Raw genomic sequence first — 12427 nt, 5'->3', positions numbered from 1 at the left:
GTCAACCCCAGCTGATTAGTGAACATATGAGAATATGGGGGGAACTGATCCCAAAAGATATTCTAAGGAGAACTTCACTTGAGGGGCAAACACTAGAAGATACAATTGTTATTGTACAACAAACACTAGTGAAAGTCTGTCAAATAATTTTAAAAGAAAATAGAACTCATTTGCAACTTTCAAATGCATTTGATGCCCAACAATTTCATCACCTACCCTATGTTTAAAACTGGGAGGCAATCCAGAAACTAAAAGGAATCAGAAATTTGCAAAAATATGTTTGCAATACACTATCCAACACTTGTACTGGCAACATTACTGTAGATATTTCAACATATGTTAATTTTAAAGGGTAAGTTCTGCAGATGGGCTTCTAATTTATCAAATTTCAATTAAGATGTTACTAATCAAGCTACCAAAAGATTTAATTTTCAAAATGGTAACTCTTAAACTACTTTTTGCTCTGCTGTAAAAACTATAAAAATGGCAATACCTCTCACTATTAAACTACTTTTTGCTCTGCTGTAAAAACTATAAATAATGGCAATACCTCTGACTACATCTGATCTTAAATAATTTAATAAAAAATATCTACCAATATATTTCTAAGAAAATAAAAGTAATCCCTATGAGATATTTTCAACATTTTTTTTCAACTGAACTAGAGAAAGAAAAATGGAAACAAAGTATAAAAATTCCTCTGTTTCTTCAAATTATCTGAATGGCTACCTTACTTCATTACAAGAGTAACCGCTTCTTAAAATTTCTTCTTTTATAAAAATCACTTTGCAGAAGAACAACATATTTCATTTGTATTTTTTCAAAACATGATTAGAAACAACAGCTCTTGACTTTACAATTTTTTCATTAAATATGACAGTCCTGCTTACAGACATCTTAACGTCTGGCTATTTGTGCTCCCCCCAGAATTCACATGTTGAAACTTAATCCTCAATCTGATTGTATTAAGAGGTGGGGCCTTGAGGCATGACTGGGTTATAAGGACTGAGTCCTCCTACATGGGATTCACGTCTTTAAAAAAGAGGCCCAAGGCATCTTGTTCGCTCCTTCCACTATGTCAAGTTACAATGAAAAGACACACATCTATGAAGGAAGTAGGCTCTCATCAGAATCTGACCATGCTGGCACCCTGACTTCCCAGCCTCTAGAACTGTGAGAAATAAACTGTTGTTGTTTATAAACCACCTAATCTAAGGCATTTTGCTAGAGCAACCCAAATGGACTAAGACACAGTACAACCCCAGTTTTATAAAAAAGTAAACTGAGGCTCAATAAGGTAAAATAACTTGCCCAAGATCACATAATCAGTAAAATTCAAAGTCAGATTCATGCTCTTTCCCCCATGCATATTTTGCTATTTCTCATTATTCACCGACATTTACATGTGGGAATCAGAATCTCTCATTCAAGATGCAGAAATATGCCCAAAAGAATAAAGCCAATAAAGTGTACAATAAAGGTCCTACTCACTGAGAATGGTATCTGCTAGAATTAAATTCAGCGGCATATGATAAACCCAAAATAACAATGACTTAAATAAGATAGAAGCTCAGCTCTCTCACAGAAATTAAGTCCAAGTGGGTAATCTAGCCTATGAGAATTCCACAAAGTCATCAAAGACTCAGACTACTCCATGCAGGCGTATCCAAGGAACAGAATACAGTCACAGGTTCGTAGTTTCGGTTTCTGGTTGGGCCAGTACAGCCCCTTCCTCATCCCTCTTTTCTCCTCATCACTAGAGATATAAACTAAAAACCATGGTTTTGGGCTGCTAAAAGCCTAAAACAAAGCAAAACAACAAAATAAGATTGGTTGGACAAGCTTGCCAAGTGTGAATGTTATCCTCAAGGTCTAAAATGGCTGCCAGAGCTCCAGCCATCAGTTCTATGTTCTAGGAAGCAGGATGAGAAAAATCAGGAAAGAAATAAGATACCCCTCTCTTTTAAGATACATCTCAAAAGTAACATTCAGCACTTCAACATCTGCCCAGGAAAAGAACTTATCACACACACTGATGTGACTACAAAGGAATCTATAAAATGTATGTTTTTCTGGCTGGGTGGCAATGTGTTGAGCTAAAAATCAGAGTTGTGTTATTACTAAAAGGTAAAAATGAGTATTTGGAGGCAACTAGATGAACTTGCCACAGGAATTTGCATATATTCTCCAACTTATACATAATATAATCAAATTTTTCAAGCAAATCAAAGATAATTGAGGTTGACATATCCAGAGTTATTTCTTAGGAAGGATATAATACCCCACTGGAATCATCTCATTATAAGCAATCAAATAAGTAAATGTGGTTTTACATTTTAGGAAACTATTTTCAACATTTACATTATAAAGAATTACCATTTCTGTCAGACAAACTCAGGTGGGATTTGTTTTACAAATACTAATCTTTTTCCAAGGTTAGAATACAGGGAATTGGTTTAGGTAAAGCTAAGTTCTGCCAGTAGAAGTGCCACTAAGTTTAAAGGAATATTTATCATCTAAAACTATTCTAATATCCAAAGGTTATGAACAAATAACCAAATAGAGAATCCAGAAGAAAATGCAAATATTGATAAGGAATCAAATCTGAGAGTTGCCTGAATAGCTAAAGTAAGCAAGACCCAAGTATTTATAGAGATCTACAACTATCCTCCAATGTGTTATTGCTAAATAAGTATTTAAAAACACTATCAGGTAATTGGTACATCTGTAAGTTGAATGTAGTAAGAGGGCTTTCTTGGTTGTGCTTTCACTTGTAAGTCAGTCTTTTCTTCTAGAAGTCGGTATTATAGTGAAGCATTTGAGAAAAACATGAACTTGCATTCAAAAGCACTAACTAAGAAAGTACCTTTTTTACAAAATCTTCTTGGAAAGATAGAGGAAGGAGTCATTTCACATACACAGAGTAAACATACTTGAAATTTTCTATAAGTATTTTCCCCAATGTTCCATTCCCTGTGGCATTTACGTACCCACCTTACTCTCCCATCTATCTCCTCTCTCAAAAACCTTCCCAGCGTCCCACAATCATTTTCCACAATCTATCTGGCTGCATTCAGCTAGACAAAGCCAGACAAGCAGTCCACAGCAAAAGAAAACCAGGCCATGTGTGTCATCCCTTAAACATGTCTTGAAGGCTCCTCAACTCGGTACTCCCAACACACACACACACACCCCTTATTTTCTCCGATAATAAAGTGATACAATTTCTAATAATTCAATTTATTCATATAATCAAGACAGCAAAATGTTTCCTTCCATTTTACATACTTACAAAAAGTTATCAAATAAATGAAGTTTCTTATCTCCCCACAATCTTTAATGCAAGACTAAACATTCCCAGTCTCTTCAAATTCTTTATCTGGATGTATTCTATGTGTTTTAGCATATTTTGTCATTCTTTAAATTTACACAGATTTCCAAAGATCATGATTAAGAGGCTCAAATTAAACATAGAAATAATGTCATACCAAAACATATTTGCTGTAACAATATTACTTGTCATACCAAAAACTACTCGGTTACTGACAATACTATTTTTCCACTTTTTTCAAAATCAGAAAACACTATTTAATAAATTGGATATTTGTGGACTTGGTCTACTTGATCCACTTGATGAAAGTCTCAACAATCATTCAGTCTTTTGAGAAGCACATTGTATAATGGCTAAACAGTGGGCTCTGAAACCGATTGTCACTGGTTGAGATCCTAGTATCACCACTTACAAACTGTGCAATCCTGGGCAAGCTGTGCACTGTGACTCAAGTCCTTTCTTCTGTAAAATGGGGAAAACAACAACATCTACCTCTTGGAGTTGCTCTCAGTATTTAAAATATTACTATGTGAAAGGTAGGCTGAGACAGTACCAGATAAATGTAATCACTCAATAAATACTGCCTATTATTATTTCTCACTTCTCTTAAAAAATAGTTGCAGTGTAGTAAATAACATATCAAAACAATTTGGTAATATAAATTGCCCACTCAAAATGATAGCATGTTCACATGTATGCTTTTAAACACTGGAATTGTATTTTTAAGAAATATTCAGAAAAAATTTAAACCACAGAATGATATGAAAAAAGTTCACTACTGAAATAATCCACTAACATCTCCTCGTAAAAGGCCTAGACTCAGAAAACCCCAGCACCAATTAAATTATTCCTTTTAAACTGAGTTTATAGCCTACTTAAAAGGAACTTCAGCTATTAAATTCCTTTTTGAAAGTAAAAATGACTTTCCCATGAAAGGAAACACAAAGAAATGTGTATTTTTCCTCAAATAATGAAATATTTTATAAAGAAATCATGGAAGTGGTAAGCAAACCGGGCTTCATTAATGATGTCCTTAGATTTCAGACAAATTGATACTTACCACCTAACAAATAAAACATTAACTTACGAATCATGAAGTATTAAATTATGTTTTTAGAATTGTGTATCTGTGTAGTATTGCGATAACTGTTCTGTTTGTATATCCACTGTATAGTACGAGCATAAAAGTATGCAGTAGATACTAAAAACAAAAATATCATCAATGTCTTCCAATAAGAGTCATTAAAGTTTTCATTTGTACCTAAGGAAGAGATTCAGGTTTCACAGGTTCTTAAAGTTGGGGTCCAAAACCTTATGCTTGAGTCTAACTTGATAGTCAGCATTCTGTTTTCAATATGAACATTAAACTTGCTACCAGGAGAATTCTAATAGCTCAAAGTTCTGCCCATTATACATTACCACTCATTTAACTTTGCACAAAAGGATCTAGAATCTAATAACTGGCTTGGAGATTCCCACTTCTTTCAAACTCTCTATATTCTTAAATTGTTCTATACAAGTTTGCTCTTCTGAATGTAGGCTAGCTCCATTTCTGCTGGAAAAGCAATCTCTCAACTAAAGTTATTTTTAAAAATTAAATTAGCAATGAATGAGAACATAATGAAGACAAATATTATTTTAAAAGCAGGCAGCCACTTAGAAAATTTATTAAAATTTACTGGGCTCTTAAACATGAAGAATTCTGAGTTATACCATATTGAGGAAAAAAAAAAAAAAAGCCTGGCTTTAAAAGTGAAGAACAGAGAGTTTATTCCTTCAGTAATGTATACCCAAAAAGAATGAAAGATAAATGACATTATTGCTTTTAAAAACTCTTGTTATACTATTTACAAAGTGACTAAGTTATATTCTAACCTATTGATTTCTGGCATGTTTCCATGGAAAGTCTACGAATTAGTGGAAGTGCCCAATTAAAGGTTCACTCACACTCTTAACCGTACTTTTAGGATTGAATAATTTAAATAAATTTTTAGAACTACAAGTTCTATAATCTAATCTTATTCAAGAGTACCCAAAACTTTCACATTACAAGCCGTGCTACTTAAAGCAAACTAAAAATACTCCTTTACAACTAAATCATCAATTTCAAATGGGCAGTAGATTAGATGATATGAAATTGACAGTACTTCTGTAATAGCAGTTCATTCCTTTCAATAAGAATCAGGTTAATGAAGAAAAAGAAATCTCAAAAATCAGTTAAAAAATTGAGGTCAGAATTTATTCAGGGATATTTAGAAGAAGTTTCAGAATAGAAGTGTAATGGTATCAATTGATGAAAACTTTAAATATCCAAGAGATAAACTTATATCAAGAAACCTATTTTAAATACAAAATAAACAGCATACTAAGAGTGATAAAGAAGATCCGGCAAAAACTCTTAAGTACAATTGGCTTTGTGGTATCATATATTATTAAGCAGACTAAGTCATGTACATTTAGCCTTATACCTGAATTTCATCTCAAAGATAACACCAGCTTTCTAGGATAATTTTGAATAATATATAAGATATTGTGTATACCTCTACCCAATCCCCAATTTCCATGAGTCAGTGAATAGAGGCACAACAAGCCAAAATATTAACATGGATCATTAACTCTAAAAACAAAGCAGTATCAGGTAATATTATTCTATCTTACAGAAACAACTAAGAATTCACACGTGCACGTGTGTACATGTACACACACACACACACACACAATCTACAGTGATTTTTTTTTTAATTTCCAGAAATAGCTTATCCAAAACTGTGATTTTAAGTTTATATTTGAGATTAGGTATTAGCATTGGAGAGGCATTCTCTATAAGCTGCCCAAAAACAACTAACCTAAAATGTAATCAATTAAAATTAATTGACTTGCATTGTTATTAAAACAATATTATGTACTAAAGGAAGGTATTTTCAAAATGGATCAGCACAGCTATGGCATAGCTTGAATGGTACACATACACACAAAACCACTCACATATATGTGTGTGTGTGTGTGTGTGTGTGTGTATATACACACACACAGACTTATTATGTCAACGTTTCCTCCAGTGGGGGGATGGGGGAGCTTGGATTCCAGGTGATTGGTCATGGTTCTTAGAAAGAAATAACCTTTATATAAAAAGAAACAATGCTTCCGGCCTAAAACATGACATACAGCTATTCCTTCATTCCAAACTTGAGTTAAACAAGCAATGTTCCAATGTATAATTAAGCTGTCATTAGCTAGTAAATAGGCTGGCCTGACAAACCTGGACACATTGCCTGATCCAGGAGTAGGCATATGATCCATTCATAATCTTTGGGAGAGACTATATGATTCTGATGGGTGCCATGTCAGGCTTATTCTGAGATCTTTGTGAAAGGATCTCAGGTATTATTCTGAGATCCAGGTTAAATCTGGATCTAAGGGTGGGTATCATTGCTCCAACATAAAAAATGACTACAGGGCAGTGAAGGCACCTAAGAGGAAAGCATCACAGAGAGGTAAAGAGAAGAAAAACATCAATGTTTGTGTATGTGTTTAAAGTCAAATCTAACCCTTGCACTTTCACTTACAGGAAAAAGTATTTTTGGTGGGATTTATGCTATTTTCTATCAAAAGATATGATTTGTGCTTCTATGTCCACCAGTGATCTGTGAGATCACAAACTGTGATTCCATTTTCTCACCTACCTTTTACAGATATAATGCTTATACACAAATTCAAGGATAGCAGATCTACAGAGGTAAACCATGTCCACACACGTTTATTTTATATAAATTAACCCAAAATAAAAAGTAGAAACAGAAGTTCTCTTGTATAGCCAACTTATAGAACTACATTATTTTAAAAACCGATATAGTTCAGAAACCACATATATTTGAAGAAACAAACAAAAGAGCATTTCAGTGTTGGGTGTTACTTTAGCATGTAACATTACATCACTAAAACAAGGAAAAGCAATACTTGCCCTAAAGGCTTAAAAAATATTAGCAGAGACCAAAAAGTCTATCAGATGAGAATGAATGTCATTGCATCTTCGGTAATGACAATAAAATGTTTGTTTTTAATTTTTCCTTTAAATTTTCTTCCCCTAAAAGTTATCTATAAAAGGACTAGGGAGCAGGATTCACTTGTTGTTGTCATCTGGCATAACACAAGGGAACCCTTCCAAGCATACCAAGTACCAGTGAATAAGCCTCCAAGATGGGAATAACAAATGAAGAAAAAGGCAAAGAGCTTGGTACTAGGCTGCACAAAGGTTCAAAAATAAGAGCAATAAAATTTTATGCAGAAACAAGAAAAATCTGAAGAGTCAAATGGCAGAGTCCAAGTGCCAAGAGAAAGGTGTTTCTAATAGCAGTATTCTGTGAAGAAAGAGGAACAACAAGCCGACCAAAAAGGTGGCTGTTGCAACAAAAGATGTCTTAACTGCAAAGACCATTTATAGTCATTTTCCCTACAGAAAGTTGGCCCTTTCCGTCAACTCCAATTAAGAGTAAGAAATCCTTGTTTCATTTGTCCTTTAACACTTCTGCCCCAGAACCCTTGTCAAATGAGCTCTTTTGAACATATTTAGGCTTTCTGGTTAAATGTTAAAGAAATAACAGTCACTCTCTTCACATAGCAACTTTTTCTATGCCAACAAAAACATGCCTAATCTTCCCCATAAAAAATAGATACCACAGTCTTTTCCAAAATGCATGAAAATCGCTACTGCTCTGGTCTAAATGTTATGTCTCCACAAAATTCATAAGCTGAAATTGTAACCATCATCTTGGAAGATGATGGCATTAGGAGATACAGCTTTTGGGGTGGGATGAGGTCATGAGGCCAGACCCTCATGAACGAGATTAGGAAGTGCCCTTAAAACGCAGCTAGAAAGTAGGCTCTCACCAAACACCACTAAATCTACTGACGGTTTGTTTGGTTTTTTTTGTTTTTTTTTTTTTTTTTTTTTTTTTTTTTTTGAGACAGAGTCCCACTCTGTCACCCAGGCTGCAGTGCAATGGCATAATCTCCACTAACTACAACCTCTGCCTCCTGGGTTCAAGCGATTCTCGTGCCTCAGCCTCCCAAGTAGCTGGGATTACAGGTATGCACTACACACCCAGCTAATTTTTGTATTTTTAGAAGAGACCGGGTTTCACCATGTTAGCCAGGCTGGTCTCGAACTCCTGACCTCAGGTGATCTGTCCGACCTAGCCTCCCAAAGAAGCTGGGATTACAGGCGTGAGCCACTGCACTTGGCTTCTACTGACATCTTGATCTAAAGATGTAGCCTTTGCAACTTCAAGAACAAAGAGAAAAAAATTTTTGTTTACAAGCCATCCAGCTTATGGTACTTTTGTTATAGTAGCCTGAATGAACTAAGACAACTGTGATAAAGAGGTAATATATTTAGTTAATATCACAATTTTGAAGAGGTATAAAAATAGACACAAAAATATCTTATTGTAGAATAATATTTACTGTTGCTATTGCTTTTTTTGCTACACTCAACATATGTGTCTATATATGTATCAATGTATTTAATTAAACAGAAAAGCATTAAAATAAGTAAAAATAGAGCATGTATTTATCATTAGAGTACTAAAATCTTCACACTTCAGCCATTTCATCTTCTGGGAAATAAATGCACTGGGCTAACATGTAGTCTTTAGGGTCCCTTGAAGGGCCCCCATTTGACAGCTCTAGTATTCCTATTTCTCCATTCCTCCCTTGCTTGCCCTCTAACCTGCCTGCCCCATTTCCTCCATGCCTGAACTGAATACCTGTAGGTGTTCCTCAAATAAAGCCAAACTATAAAATACTACTAATCTAATGAATTGCTTTAAAAATACTCAACTGTGCTACTATAGGGCTTTGGGGAAGGCAATTATTTTGAAGACTAAAATTTGAATTTATTCAGCGACTCTTATGGAAGAAATCTAAAATACTTCAACAAGCTAAGGTTAATTGTGTACGTGTGATGAGTGTTACTTGCTCCCTCTTCAGTCAAGGATGGACTGAGTAACCCACTTCCCAATGAAATGAGGAGTAAATGGCATCAGAATATATGTCTGAACTCCTTCTGTCCCTGCTCAAATCAGGAATCCAATTTCCCTGATCACTAAATAATCTCTCAGATGTCGAAACCATTAGATTAAGAGTCCATGCTTTCATATATAAGCCACCCTTTCTCTTTGAGGTATAGAACATTTAATAACAGTAATTATATCAGCAAATACTTACATAGCACTTACTATATGTCTAACCTTCTAACTGCTGTATGCATACATTAATTCATTTAATCCCCATAACAACTCTATAGGTAGCTGCTATTATTACCGTGTTTTAGTGACAAGAAAATGGAGGCACAAGGCCAGGCATGGTGGCTAACGCCTCCCAGCATTTTGGGAGGCCAAGGTGGGCAGATCACTTGAGGTTAGGAATTCGAGATCAGCCAGCCTGGCCAACACAGTGAAACCCAGTCTCTAGTAATAATACAGAAATTAGCCGGGAGTGGTGGCACACGCCTGTAATGCCAGCTACTGAGGAAGCTGAGGCACGAGAATCACTTGAACCCGGGAGGCAGAGGTTGCAGTGAGATTACACCACTGCACTCCAGCCTGGGTGACCGAGTAAGACTGTGAAAGAAAAGAAGAAAAAAAAAGAGAAAAGAAAGAAAACAGAGGCACATAATTAACTTGACCATAGCAACAGGGCAAATAAGCAGCAAAGCCAGGAGTCAATGCAGATAGTCTGGCTCCAAACCATTCCACCATATGCAACTAAAGGTAAGGAGCACATAGAAACTCCATTTCTCCCCACTGTTCCAGTTCCCTTTTGCTATTTCATTCCTTTGACTGCGTTTACTGAGCACTTACTAAATGCAGCTAAATAAACAAAGTATGTGCCTGGAACTAAATTCACTAACTTAAAGAAAATCAAGCAGCCATGCACAAACAGAAGAAAATTTAAAAACAAAAATTAAAATACTTAGAATCCTATCCAGTGTAATGAAGCGAATTTATTTAACAATTCTTGGTCCAGTTTTTGTCCATCCGGTATTCCGTATCTCCCTGCCTCCCTCAGTGTAACTCTTCACCTGAAGGAAAGAATGGAACAAAAAAAAAAAAGACAATAAACTTTGGGGGCATTTTCATTCCCTAGTGCCAAGTGAGCGTACGAACAATGAAGAAGTTCAGTCTTGCAAAAAAGGAAATTATTTTTTATGCCATCAGGAGCCAATTACTGACACAAGACTAAGTATAAGCCCAGAATTTCTTCCATCTTTGATTCTCTTTTGGCATCATTTTCAATATATGATTTACAAGTTGAAATGTTCTGTTCAGGGTTAAGAAGCTGGAACAGAACACAATGATACTCTACTTCTATAAAACCAGTGCATGTTAAAGCATGGCCAAACTTAAGAATCACTTGGGATGCTTGAAAAACAACAATAACAATACTAGGGTCTCATTTGGAGAATCTAATTTTTTTAAAGGGGGGGTGGGGAGGAAAGGAAAAAGATGCTGGAGGCTTACCTAGATAGTCTAATTTAACTGTTCAGTGACGGTGCTGGGCATTGGTAGCTTTAAAAGTTTTCCAAGTGATTGTAATGTGCAACCATGCTTGCAAGGCAGTTTAAATGCAACCCAAACCTTCTCAAACTTTAATATACATATAAATCACCTAAAGACCTAATTTAAAATGCAGATTCTGATTCAAAAGGTAGGGCATGAGATTCTGTATTTCTACCATGCTTCCAGGTAATGTTGTTGCTGCTGTTATGCGGACCACACTTTTGAGCAGCACTGTTCTATACCTTCTTTAACAAATTATAATTACTAAAGGTGAGAAGGAATGGAAAAGATATTACGAGTCAAGGCAATGTGGAATATTTCATTTTTATGTAAAAGAGGGAACTGTTTTTGACAAGCAACTGGAACCCATAATAAATGCTTACAGAACACAGGGCTACTGTGAACTAAATCAGTTAACATGTATAAAACATGAGGGACTGTTCCTAACCCAGAGACAGTACTCAATAAATATTAGTTATCACATTGATCTTTTTTTAACAAATGAGTGGCAAATGATGACTAACCATATCAAGAAAACTCAATGCAGATATATAACTTATGTTCTAGAAAAAATATGGCTTCTACTGCTTACAATCTTCATATTGTGTCATGCTCTTTTATGCCTTAGACCATTAGGTACAGAATTCTAAACACTAGCCTCACAGTTAGAATGTGCGCATTCATTAACATGATGTCTGGGATCTGCTTTAAAATACTTTGGCAAAGAAAAAAGAAGAGTAATCCTAGCACTTTGGGAGGCCAAGGTAGGCGGATCACTTGAGGTCAGGAGTTCGAGACCAGCCTGACCAACATGGCAAAACCCTATCTGTAATAAAAATAAAAACATTAGCCAGGCGGGGTCGCATGTGCCTGTAGTCCCAGCTACTCAGGAGGCTGAAGCAGGAGAATTGCTTGAACCCAGGAGGCAGAGGTTGCAGTGAGCCGAGATTGCACCAAGGTACTCCAGCATGGGCGACACAGTGAGACTCTGTCTGCAAAAAAGGAAGGAGGGAATAAAGGTAATGTAATAAAATCTCCATAAGTAATCTATGGAATAGGTATATGGGGGTTAACTGTCCTCCTAAGTTCTACATATATTTGACATTTTTTCAAAATATTTTTAAACGTTCTGTTTTTCAGTTCCAGCTTGATCACTTACTAGCTCTCTGATCATGAGAAAATTATTTAGCATCTTTGATTCACAGACTTCAGAACAGATTTCCATATTAACCTCCTCACAGGATTACCTTAGGGATTAAAAGAAACAGTATTAGTAAAAATAACTGACACCAAGTAGGTCACATCATAAAGATAAATTTAAATTTAATCCAGATAGCTCCAATTTTAAGAGAATCAAAAAGAATGGTAATGTGTTTCTAAAATTGAAACAAGTGAATCTGTAAAGACTGAAAAGTGCCATCTTCTTGCCATTTCAGCTTTTTCTACTGCCTCTTAACATTCTAGACCAGATTCCATCACAAACAGCAACAGGTAGCATTTAATGAAGTCTCCAAAATGCTGTGTCCTGAAATAAATG

General features: G+C 35.4%; 1 protein-coding gene across 6 annotated transcripts in view; it reads right to left on the bottom strand.

Moving 5' to 3' along the window:
- The window catches only part of PPP3CA (protein phosphatase 3 catalytic subunit alpha), a 330028-nt gene that overhangs the window by 295937 nt on the left and 21664 nt on the right, over positions 1-12427 (bottom strand). For 2 of the 6 annotated variants that reach the window (XM_050791110.1, XM_050791109.1), the window contains exons 2-3: positions 12050-12137; positions 10304-10412 (exon numbers count right to left, since the gene is read on the bottom strand). The exons of 2 other annotated variants lie outside the window; for them this stretch is intronic. The gene's annotated coding sequence lies outside the window, so the exon portion shown is untranslated. Of the gene's footprint in view, positions 1-10303; positions 12138-12427 lie in introns of all 6 variants that reach the window. 2 more of the 6 variants (XM_050791108.1, XM_050791106.1) reach the window with 2 other exon arrangements.

This window comes from Macaca thibetana, chromosome 5 (genome assembly GCF_024542745.1).
Source record: "Macaca thibetana thibetana isolate TM-01 chromosome 5, ASM2454274v1, whole genome shotgun sequence".
NCBI lineage: Eukaryota > Metazoa > Chordata > Mammalia > Primates > Cercopithecidae > Macaca > Macaca thibetana.
This window is presented reverse-complemented; position numbering and strand designations above follow the sequence as displayed.